This window comes from Lissotriton helveticus, chromosome 6 (assembly GCF_964261635.1).
Source record: "Lissotriton helveticus chromosome 6, aLisHel1.1, whole genome shotgun sequence".
NCBI lineage: Eukaryota > Metazoa > Chordata > Amphibia > Caudata > Salamandridae > Lissotriton > Lissotriton helveticus.
In genome coordinates this window covers 709,179,099-709,191,583 of record NC_136067.1, presented here as the reverse complement: position 1 = coordinate 709,191,583, position 12,485 = coordinate 709,179,099, and the positions used below count along the sequence as shown (strand labels likewise).

At 50.4% G+C, this 12,485-nt stretch overlaps 1 long non-coding RNA gene across 1 annotated transcript in view; it reads left to right on the top strand.

Moving 5' to 3' along the window:
• The first annotated feature begins 6,757 nt into the window (after nucleotides 1-6,757).
• LOC144762888 (uncharacterized) overlaps nucleotides 6,758-12,485 on the top strand; it is a 438,864-nt gene continuing 433,136 nt past the window's right edge. The window contains exons 1-3 of the long non-coding RNA XR_013596159.1: nucleotides 6,758-6,867; nucleotides 6,952-7,045; nucleotides 7,126-7,183. This is a non-coding gene — a long non-coding RNA (uncharacterized LOC144762888). The remainder of the gene's footprint in view (nucleotides 6,868-6,951; nucleotides 7,046-7,125; nucleotides 7,184-12,485) is intronic.

The window sequence follows — 12,485 nt, the reverse complement described above, 5'->3', positions numbered from 1 at the left end:
AGGTGCCAGTAGATGGCCAGCTTCATCGCAGATTCTCTGGCATGAGTGTTGCGGGTGGTGTGTGCTGCACTATAGTATATGAACTCCCATTCTTTGGGCGTGAGTGTTCTCCCGAGTTCCAATTCCCAGCGCCTCTGCCCTGCCGTATTAACTAGGCTAGGCTCAGGGGACAGCATCTTATAGAGCTCCGATACAAGGTGTTTATCTGACTCCTTCGACACCAGCCAGCGTTCGAAGGGTGTCATCCGGCGACCGACCAAAGGGGCACATTCCGGTGCCAGGAGCCAATGGCGGAGTTGAAAGTATTGGTACATGTGGGGTTTGGTGATCCCGTATCCCTGTGTGATATCGGTGAGAGGGAGAAATCCCTCCATGTCAAAAAGATGGCCGGCCGAGCGGCAATCCATAGCCCACCACTGTAGAAAAGCGCGAGAATCTGTGCCCGGTGGGAATTCAGGGTTATCAAAAAGTGGAGTAAGCGGGGAAGGGAACGTCGTCAGGCCTCTCTTGACTGCAACCGAATCCCAAACCTTCATGATGGTGCGCGTGATAGGGGAGCGGAGGAGGTATTGCGGTCTATGCCGGCGAGCGAGAAACGGGATCTTCCACAGTGATGTCTGGGCCATCGCCCTGTCCTGAAATAGCCATCGCTTCTCAGACTCGGGTCTGTACCACTCCACCAAATATCGGAGCTGAGAGGCCCAGAAATACTGTAGGAGGTTAGGGATTCCGAGGCCACCTTCATCGACGCTTCTATGGGCTGTCTGTTTGTGCAGGCGTGCACGCTTCCGTTCCCAGACGAACTGATGAATGGCGTGTTGTAGATCGGCGAGCACACCTGACGGCGGCTGCACCGGGAGAGTCTGGAAGACATACAGGATTTTAGGTAACACTGACATCTTTACTGCCGCTACGCGACCTAGTAAAGAGAGGGGTTGTTTCGACCATCTCTCAAAGTCGGCTCGAATTTGGGAGGACAATGTTTTGTAATTGAGGGCCACCGTCGAAACCGTGGCGGAGGTAAGTGTGATCCCCAAATATGGGAGTTGCGTAGTGGTCGGTAGGCCGCAGCCGAAGTCAGGCGTCGGGGCATTAGGATGGGCGTAGCGGCCCAGGGGCAGTATCAGGGATTTCCCCCGGTTGATTTTGAAGCCAGACACCGCTCCGAAGGTCTCCAGCTCCTCCAGGAAAGCAGGTACAGAGCTAGATGGTTTATCCAAAGCAGCTATAATATCATCGGCATAAAGTCCCACCACATGGGGTTCATGACCAAACGAGACGCCGCAAATGCTGGGATTGTCGCAAATTTTTTGCGCCAGGGGTTCCACGTAGAGGGCGAATAAAAGGGGCGAGAGGGGGCACCCCTGGCGAGTGCCCCTTTGGATCTCGAAAGCGTCCGATTTGAGGCCACCGAGCCTAACACGGGCCGTGGGGCGATGGTAGCAGCTTGCGATCCACGCCCGGAATCGGCTACCCAGATGGTATCTCTGCATGACCGCTTGCAGGTAGGTCCAGTCGACGCGGTCAAACGCTTTCTCCGCGTCGATGGCTAGCAATACCGATTCCGAGTCTTGGAAATGAGTCTTGTCCACAAGGTGCAGTAGTCTCTTAGTGTTGTCGCTGCATTGGCGATTTGGGACAAAGCCCGATTGGTCCGGTTCAAGAATTCCGGGAAGACAGGGGCCCAAGCGGGCTGCCAGCACCCTTGTGAACAGTTTCAAGTCCAAATTGAGTAAGGAGATGGAGCAGTGCGTCAGGGGTTTGCCCGGCTTAGGCAATACCACTATATCAGCCGCCAGCATGTCCGGAGGGATGGAGCCTGGGCCCTCAAAAGAATTAAACAGCCTCGTTAGTATGGGAGCCAGGGTACGGCCGAAGGCTTTATAAAAGCCCAAAGAAAAACCGTCGGGGCCCGGTGATTTGAGCGGGCGGAGGCGTGCAATAGCAGCAAGAACCTCGTCCGGGTGAATAGGGGCCTCCAGAGCCTCTGATTTCGTTGGGCAAAGGGGTGTGATGTCGGCCGACAGCAAATAGTCTTCGACTGCTGTAGGCGACACTCCATCCGCGCTGTATAGGGAGGCATAAAAGGAGCGAAAGGCGGAGGCTACCTGCGATTTATCCGTAACAGGGTGGCCGGATTCGTCCCGTAGCTCGGTTATTTTCGAGTGTTGAGTTTTAGCTTTTAAGGCACTCGCCAAGAGGCGTCCGGTGCGATTGCCCCCCACGTAATATGTGTGGCGGAGACGAAGTGCGGCGAACTCCGCCCTGTCTGTGTCGAGACTGGCCAACTGAGCCCTAGCAGCCTTCAGCTGGCGCCATATTCTCGGGGCACACGTACGACTATGAACCCTCTCCAATTCAGCTACTTGTGCCGTGAGGTCTGCCCTTTTCTATTTGCGGATCTTGGCGTCAGCAGCAGCAATTGCTATCAACTCCCCTCTAACCACGGCCTTCAGGGCTCCCCAAAGAGAGGATATCGAGATTGCAGGGGTGTCGTTAGTGGCGAGATAGTCCGAGATGCATTCTTGAAGTTGTTTGACAACGGCTGGTCTCTGCAAGAGGGGCTCGTTGAGCCTCCATGAGCCAGTGTTGCGTGGGGACCTGGGTACCTTGAGTGTCAGTTCCACAGCGTCGTGGTCAGAGAGGGCCGCTGGGACTATGGAAATCTCGGTAATGTGAGGAATCAGTTCCGAGGGACCCAAGAAGTGGTCTAGACGCGCATAAGTGTGGTGGACATGGGAATAGAAGGTGTAGCGCGCTGTGTTGGGGTGTTTCGATCTCCAGAGATCTACAATGTCTCTTTCCTGCAGCCATGATTTGCTAGCGTCTGAAAGCACGCCAGTGTCACCATAACGGTGCCCAGACCTATCCATATTGGTATCCATTACAAGATTAAGGTCCCCCCCCACGAGCAGCTGAGAGGGAGGTGATTGTAGTGCCTCAGAAATTGCAGCTTTCAGGAATGTTTCTTGGTTCGTGTTGGGAGCGTAGATGGAGCCTATTGTGAATGCACTGTGTCCCATAAGGAAGGTGTGTGTTAGGAGGCGTCCCTTGATCTCCCCTGTTTTGGCTCCCACCCGGCCTCGGAAACGTCGTGACACAAGGATGGCTACCCCCGCTTTCTTGGACGGTAGAGAAGAAAAGTATTGTTGAGGGAAGGCCCGGGAACGCATCCTGTGCCAGTCCTTGGGCAGGAGGTGAGTTTCCTGCAACAAGCAGATATCAGCCTCCGAATGTTCTAAGAATGAGATGACCGCCCTCCGCTTGATCGGGTTATTGAGGCCCTTGACATTGAGAGACAGTATTTTAAGCGTATCAGCCATCATGTGGAAGTGCGAGAAGAGTTGAACAGAACAGTGCTAGACTTTGTTGCGCGTGACAAAACATAAGCGGCATTTGAACTTTGCGCAAATCCCCTGGCATACTGGTCCCCACCCTCGCCCCCTGTGCCCCGCCCCCAACTCCGGCCCGCCTCCCTCCCCAACGTCCCCAATCGTCGCCCTCCCACTCACCCGGAGCCCCCCTTGTCCCCTCTGCCCAGCACCCCCTTCCCTCTCTTCCCACCCTAACCCCAACTGGTGATCCCCAACTCAGAGACATAGTCCCAGGCCTATCCAAAGTCAGTTCAGGCCTGTAGGTCAAGAAAACGAAAAGGACTGTGGCGGTGGCCGCCCTTGTGGCCCCCCGCCCTGTCATCCCCCCCCCACACAGAAATAGCGATGCAGACATAGCCCCCTTCTGAGGCCACGTTTAGGATTTGGCGGTGGTGTCCTTGACAACCTCTTCAATGGCTGCGGCCTTATCGGAAGCGATGTTTAGGTGCGCGGCGTCTCTTCACTAGGTGCCAATCCCCTCCAGAAACAGGAGTCCGGTTCGCCTGAGAGGACCCCATGATAGAGTCGCCGTCCGAAGTGTCGTCGGGCAGCTCAATGCCCAGCAGGGCGCAGGTGTCCTGAAGTGAGCGGAGTTGGTGCAGGGATCCCTCCCATTTGAAGATCAGGCGGAACGGGTGCCCCCAGGAGTATGGTATGCCCTTGTCCCTGAGGAACGTAGTGACGACCCTAAAGTCTTTGCGCTTCTGAAGAGTAATGGTTGAGAGGTCTTGATAAAGTTCAATGGGGCTGTCTCTGAAACGGATAGGCTGTGCTTTGCGGGCATCTCTCAGTATCCTCTCCTTCAGGGGAAAGTCCGGGAGAAACGCTAGAATGTCTGGCGGGGGGGCTGAGGCCCAGCGTGGCAGACCCACTCGATGCGCCCGGTCGATTCGGATGGGAAAATCGGCAGACTCATGGAGAACCTCTCGGAAGAGATCCTGGAGGTATTCCACAACACTGTTCCCCTCCGCTTTCAAAGACACTCCCCGAACCCGTACGTTATTCCGCCGAGAGCGGTTTTCGAGGTCCTCCGCGTGGGCCTGAAGGTCCACCTGCTGCTCTTGGGGCGGATAACTTCTTGTTGGAGGTGCACCAGCTCTTCACAGCGGGCATGATTAGATTCTTCCACTGCCGCCACTCTTTCCCCCAGACCATCCAAGTCCCGGCGCAATTCCCTCTGGTCGCTCACCAGTTCCTGCTTTAGAGTCTGAAAGTCATCACGTAACGTGTTGAAGAGGGATTCTAGAAATGATTTTGTGATAGGAGCGTCTGCAGCGTCTGAGGCTGGGATGGTTGACTGAGCTGCTGGCGACGTAGGTGCCGGAGTCTTCTCCGGTTTAGAGGAGTTTTTCAGCAGTAGTTCATTGATCGGCCGTACCCCCCTGCGGGTGGCGTTCGACATTATGGGGCGAGGTGGAGAGTAGTCTACGCCCCTGTAGAGTGAAAGAGCGGCACCAGACAAATGTTCCCAGGGCCAGCCCCCCGTGCGTCTCAGCGATGGGTCTGAAGTGCCGGTGGGTGTTGCGAGAGGTCCGCTCGCGCCGGAGGCTCGATTCGCGCCTCCCGAGTATCAGGCAATGGTGCAAATAGGGGCCGCACCCCTCCTGACCAGTGGGCAGCAGGGCGCACTTCTCGCGCTCAGGGTGCAGCACAGGCTCAGCTCCCTCCCCCCCAGTCTCTACATGCAGTCATTAGGGGGCTCAACGTGGGGTCCAGCTGTGTGCCTGTTCCTGCCGGGGGCTCGACCAACAGGCCCCCCGATATTCCCCAGCTCCTCACCTCGATTAGTGCTTCAAGGCATGCGTGGGTGTTGCATCAGGGTCTCCCACCGCCACCCGGGAGGCACGATGTCCCGGCGGCCACTCCGTTGTTTGACCAGCGCCTCTGGCTGACAGCGGGCTCCCCACTGAGGCACAGGAGTTCAGGCTGGGCCAGGTCCCGCTCGGGGCACCGTTGCGTGCGTCCGGCGCAGGGCTCTGCGCAGTGCTGAGGGGCCGCGTCCGTTCCCGCCGTGTAGGCCAGACTCGGGGCCCGGCTTGCAGAGTCGTCCGGCCTCAGCTCTCGCCGGGTGCAGGCCGCCTCCCGGCGGCGTCCAGCGGCGCCCCGCGCAGATCACTCTTGGCTTCTCGGCCGCCGGAGGGAGGGCCCCGCGCGGTCCAACGGCAGCCGCCCCAACGTGCGCACAGGCCCAAGCCTGGCGCTAGAGTAGGGGGATCGCCCGGGATGCAGCTCCTCTCTGCCACGGAGCGTCCCGTCGCCGCAGAGGGCTGTAGTGCGACTTCTTATGTTCCGGGGTGCACCCAGGCCGGAGAGCCGCCCCGACTCACCAACTCAGCTCCGTAGGGGCGTCGGCTCCCGCAGGATCAGAGCGGGCACCGAGCACGGTCCTCGGCCCTTTTCCCGCCACGAAGTGCGGAGTCGGCCGGAGTTCAGCAGCAGCTCCGTAGGTCCACACCTTGGAGGCTCAGGGCCAGCCCGCACCACACAGCACTCGCGCTGCACTCGGGGGGGCTAGTCAGCGATGTATATGGGGCTTTTGTGGGGGTTACGAGGGATCAGGGCGAGGAGCTCCGCGTTTACACGTCCGTCTCGGCGGCCATCTTGGCCACGCCCCCACTGTTCTCCTTTTTAAATGCAAACAGAGGTGGCGCATTTAAGCTTTCGTCCAAGTTTTTTCTTAGATGCCAATTTTGAGCGATGATCCTTCTAAGTTTATTGGCATTAGGGCAGTAGGTGGTGACACACACTTGTCGTTTAAGCTTAGGTTTACTTTTTCGCTCAAGGAGGCTTTCTCTGGGTATCCATCAGTCGAAGGAGTGACGATGGGGTGTCCTTTTGCCCCAGAGTCAAAATTCGTAGTATATGGAGTTTTATGCCCTTGTGGACTCCTATATATCGGAAAGACTAACCAAGAAATCCGCCACAGAATTTCACAACACAAATCAAGAATAAAAAATAAAGTCGAAACTGCACCACTGGTGAATCATTGGATCTGATGCAAACATCACATAAATGATTTAAAATGGACCGTCATCTCTCGAGTTGAAAAGGACCCACGAGTTGGTGATTTGGACCTAAAACTATCGAAACGAGAAGCACACTTGATTGTGAAGTTTGATACAGCGGTAAGAGGACTCAATGAACTGTCCAAAATATACAAACTTTAGGATTCCACGTTTTGATTGACATCTGCGAGTTCCCATGTACCTGTAGAATCCTTGTCTTTATTTAGATATTCATTCAAGTCCGTCTATGCTATACATATTTTGACAGTACCACGTGGCTTCATTGTATGCTGCAAAATAGCCAGTCATATTACGAAGGAGCGCCACTCCACACTCAAAGATCCGTAGCGCGCATGCGCAAGAGATTAGCGTTCCCTTCAAGAAGAAGAGCTTGTCTCTAACCTGATACGCTTCGCGCATGCGCGAGTAATTAGCGCCAACCTAAACGCCGAAGGATTTTGTTACGGATAAATGGACCCTTTATCCCAGTAAGCCCGAGTATGCAAACACCCGGTACAAGCGCTAAACAGCTTGTTAAACTCAAGACTCACGAGTCGTTCAATTTCTTACAGCAAGGGGATTTGAAGATCACCCTGCGCTGCAATATTGACTGTGAACGTGATACAATCAGGTCCCCCTTGCAAGGCGCAGCCCCGGAACCACTTGGTAAGATGCATGTTCAAAGGTCTATATCGGACGCTCCTCCCATCACTATTTTGGCATTAATGATTCGTATTGTCCTACAGGTCCACCAGCTAATTCTTTTCATCTGCTCTCCAGGACACGCCACCATCTAGAACAGAGGTACTTACATTGATTACACCGGCTGATTAGATTCTGTGTCTAGTTTAGACGATAAGGAGCTCACACACACTTTTATGTCTTTCTTTTTTCTTATTTATGTCTACAGGCTACTTCTACTTTTTGACTCGTTTCTCCGGATATACTCCTCTTGGTAAGCTGAGGCCCCATTAAGTGTTGTAGTGCTCTCCAGTGTTCTGTTGTTTTTTTTAAACTGTATACATAGGCTCTTTCTCTTTTTCTTTTTCAGAGTAATTCGGCCCTGATGAGAATCCCCCCGACTACTAGGAATTCAAAACGCGTAGGCCTCTTTCCCCGGTGTCTGCTCTTCTTGTGTTGTCCTAGTGTTGATCTGCTGCCACACTAGTTGCTACAATTTATACACTCACTCCTGCTAAAAAACTTAGAACTAAGTGGATTCAAACGAACGCTAAGGAGTGTATTGCATTATTATTCTGAAATTCTTTTATTTGTCCAGCAGACTTAGTACTTCGCCCACTGGTATATCCATTCTCCAGTTTGTGTGAAGTACCTTAGTATGAATGCATGAATGCTTGTGGTATGACAGTGATATGTCTTATTTACGACTGTATGATTGATTTTACTGTCCTGTTTTGTGTCCGGTCCTCAATTTTGTCCAAAAAACTGTTTTGTTTATTGACAGTATATGCTAAAGGTCAAAGTAAATATACCTTCTAATATATTTTGCAAAATAAAAACAGCTATTTAATAGCACTTCCCAATTTTGAACAGTATATTTTATTTGGTTGAGAAACTAGTGTATCAAACAAAGTATCAGTATTGGCATCTTTGTTCTGTTGTTAAGATTTCTAGGCTCAGCCTTACTGATTAGAGCCATCCCCAGTTGTTTCCAGTATTAGAAAACATTCAGCATTCCCACAATTTAAGAAAGGGCATGTCATCTGTACATATGGTTCTCCTCCTGTTCTCTCCATCCCAAAAGCTCTGCCATCCACTGTCTACATTCTGGTATACATTAGCAGAGGTTTGGCACTGGACTACTTAGCTAGGGTGATCATCAGCATGGCAACACCGCATCTAAATGTCGTAATCAGACAGTGGTGGGCTTGCAGGTAATAAAGACAACGAAATGGAGCAGAATACTAGGCGCGCATGCCCCCGATTGCATTAAGATGGTAGGGTGTTGGGATTTGCAATGCAATAGCATTACATTCGCCCATATAGGGGCAAAAGGGTACATTGTTAGGAAACTGTGTAAATAGAGTGGGTTTTTAAGAAGGTTTTCCTTTGGGCCATTTCTATAGAAGACGTTCACTCTGAAACATGAGATTATGGGTACAGGATCCTGCATTTAAGCAAAATAAAAAAATAGTTAACATTCATTCAGGTGGGTTGCGTTAGTTTGTCATTCCAAAAAGTGTTGAAAAATATGGATTTGGAGCACAAATGCTGACAATTACCTGAACACATTTTGCATTCATATTTAAGAAGGTGCAGTTAAATTTGCTCATATGTTTTACTCCACATCCTCAAATCCAAAAGCATTGGCAAACCTTTTGGTTCTCTACTGTCATGATTGCCTGTCCCGCTGCAGGATATCGCGGGCACCGGTAGAGGAGTATAAAGCTCCTTCGATATCTCACTAGGACGCTTCTCATTCTAGTGTTTGGATCCCGTTTTCCTCACTTCCGGGTTCTTCGTTGTGTGTCTGGTTCACCGTCGGGAGTTCTGAAGTCTCCTGCTCTCGCCACATGGAGCCCACATCCCTCAGGCGTTTTTGATCACCGCAGCAGTTTCCTGACTTCTCTGCTCACGTCGCGTTGGTTCCTCTGGTTCCTCAGGCAGCACAAATCCCGCTGTAGGTTATGTTTCGTTTCCCTGAAATACAACAAATAAAAAAGAAGTAATTAGTGAAAAGAGGTCAGTGTGTTCTGCTTCAGTTATTTTTTAAGTTGATAAGAGAATTATACTCATCCGAGTGGAACCAGGTCCTTGGAGATCCGTTTTCTTTCCTGTTTTCCTTGTCCCTTTATGTTGCTGCAGGCAAAAGGAATGAAACAGTACCCTTAAAGTGGATAGGCTGGTACACACGTTTAGTAAATTAAGTACTGGGACATTTAGAAGATTTACAGTTCAAGAATTCAACATTAGGAGCAAATAGTCTCAGGTGGGTGTTAAAAAGCCATTTCACTGCTTATCACTAATCCCTGATCGAAAGGGTACCTTATATTATTCTTTTATTTTCTTCTGTTTAGACCAAGACTTGTGCTCTCTGCTAATTAGTTATCATCATTTGGCGGAAGGAGGGAACACTAGGTAGGGCTTCATTAATTATATAAAGATTGTAGTCTTGGTATTGTAGTACTATTGTACACCTTAAAATCTTGTCACTTACACGGTCTATCTCTTTTCAGGTAAGGCTGTTTCCTGGTTGCACAATCCCATCCTTGAGTGTGGTCCGACGTGGGAATTATTTTTTTTTAATCCCTATCTTCTCTTCTTTGCCCGGTTTACTGTCATGCTTTGACTTGGTTGGGTATAGCATTGGCTAGGGGAAGTCGGGACCTCTCATCCTTACATGACGTTCCTGCAGAAACATGAGTAACTTGATATATACCTTTAGCAAAAGCTGTCTATGGGCTACATACGCTGGTGTGGGGACATCAGCATGGCGACACAGCATCTGAAAATCGCAGTCAGACTGATGGGTTTTGCAGGCAATAAGGACAAGAAATATGGCAGAATATTAGGGGTACCCTTAGGGGACCTCAGGCCTCACCTCTGTCTTGGTTTAGGTGAGGAGGCTCACCTGGCGTCCCCGTAAGGACATGAAACAGCTTAAATTCGATGCATGTCATATGACTCCTATGGATGAGAGGGCCATGCCTAGGGTGCTATCTCTGGCAGGGGTGGTGCCATCGGTCACAAGACTCCCCCCTGTCCCCGCCCAATGACACTCTCCAGGGGGACTATATCCCACTTGCTGGTGTGGCACAGGGTTATCAGTTTGAACACTCAAATTTGGGACTCGCCAAGGAGGGGGGGGGGTTAAACAAGAGCTTAGTCAATCCCCAAATGTAACTGCACATATTTGCACACAGGGCACAATAGATTATATCACCCAGAACTGTGGTTATGAAAAGAGCAGTGGTTTTAAATTCCCTATGGGGTAATGTGTCTTGCCGGCGCTGTATTCCCATACAATTGGAGATCAGCGGGTAGAGATAAGGCTATTGTGTTGGGCACAAACAATAACTTGTTAAATATCCTGATGGCCCTGGTGTTGAATTCCACTATGCTTACCAGCGAATCCTGAAATGTAGGGCCTGGGCAGTGAAGGGTAAATACAGGGCTCAGCCATCCCCTAATCAGAAGGTCCATAGTGGCATTAGATATGGGATACAAGCCAACTCTCTGGGGTAGGCCGGGGTTCACCTGCCAAAGTTGGGCATGGACCTGTTCTTGTTGGACCTGGGTGAAGCACTGGTAACAGCAGGTTGTAAGTGAAAAAAGTTTCCTGCCTTGGTGAGGGGAACTCTGGATGTGACGGCTGCCACATCCAGAGCATTGGTGGAGTTACAGGGCGATCCGGAGGCTGAATGGTACAAGGGGTACCCTCTTCAGGAGCACAATAGGGGTGCCTATGTCAAATTCCAGGCGCCTTTACGGCAGGACCCTGGATGAAAATGACAATGCCACGCTAGTCCTTCGAGTGGTTGTAAGCCTGAGCAACTGGGGGTTTGTCTTGCAACGCTCCATCTCTAAAAAGGCGATGGACTGGTGGTCTTTAAGGGGAATAATCCCCTCATAAATGGTAGCAATGACTGGGTTGGCCACAGTGCAATTTGATTCATCAGGCAGGCAGGGCAACTTAGGTTAGTCACTGCTGCCTGCCCTTGGATCGCCCGTAAGTTAACCCACCACAATGCCATACTTCTTGTATGAAATAAAACTGCAGCAAACATTTTTCCAACACACCTGCTTTGTGTGATTATTTATTGCAGTGCATGCTATGTTCATTATGCGGGGGAATGTTGCCTATATCGGCACTATGATTTTTTATTGCATTCTCTACAATAGATCTCATTTGGTGGCGAGACTGGTGCCACTTAAATCATTCATCATTCCTCTGGAAAGCTGTAAGATTATTGCGGTCTGAGCCAGAGTTTTCCACTGTGTCACTTTTAGGACGCTGTAGCGTCAAAATCTTGCGCCTGCCTCACAGCAGGCATAAGACTGACGTAAGCCCTTTCACATGGGGCTATCCCCATGTGAAAGGACGCATTGCTGGAGTTGCGTCACTTTTGTGACACACTCCAGCAATGCGTCACTTTTGCGCTTACAGATACGTCAGAAATACTGTCGTATCTGTGAGTCCTTGCGCAAAGATGCGTCATAATGTAAATATGACGTATCATTGGGGTCGCAAGGAGGGCGCAATGAAAAGTTACGCATCGCTGTTTTCTCGCAGCGATGCGTCACTTTTCATTAATGAGGCCCCATGAATTTATGAGCTCTAGGCATTACCATTGCTTACACCTTTTACAAGGCTAACACTGCCTCAACACTGTATTAGTCCTCAGCAACGTTTTAACAAACACACTAAACTAGACCATTCACACCCTTGTACATGCAGTGATTATGCAGGTGTGCAATGAAAGGGTGCACCCTCAATCCCATTCAACATCACCATGAAGTGTTGGCAGTCCTGACTGACAAAGTAACCTCAAAGGCCAGTAGTATTTACACATGCCTGTTGCGTCTCGGCATATATGAGGTGGCAGAGCAGAAAATACATTTGCTACAGCAAAGCCAACGAGGCTCGTGGGCAACAAAAAGGAATAAAAAAATAATAAAGAGTATTCACAAGGTAAAAAATACCAACGTAGTACAGTGACAAAATTTAAAAATCACCAATTCCTAATGAATGTACAACACATGGAAATGTTTATTAGAACATAACAGTGTGCGCTTCCAGTTGCGGTTCTTTCTTAAGTGAGTAAATATTTCTAATGCCCCATGAAAAGAACAGCAATCACATCACGGAAAAGGTTATCTTCATACTCGAATTTGAGCCCAAACTGCTAAAAGTGCTTCTTAAAAAAAGGCACGCCTGAGTAACCCTGTTGTATTTTTATTTTGTTACTTCTATGACTATAGTACCTTCATCAACTTCACCCCAATTAGGGAGAAAAATGGAAGTACTCGCAAGGCAGGGCATACATTCCCCCACCTTACAAAATAAAGTAACATAATGGGGAGTCACAGAAAATGGACAAAAAGTCAAAGGAGCCGTGGGTTGACGAAGTTTGGGAACCACTGC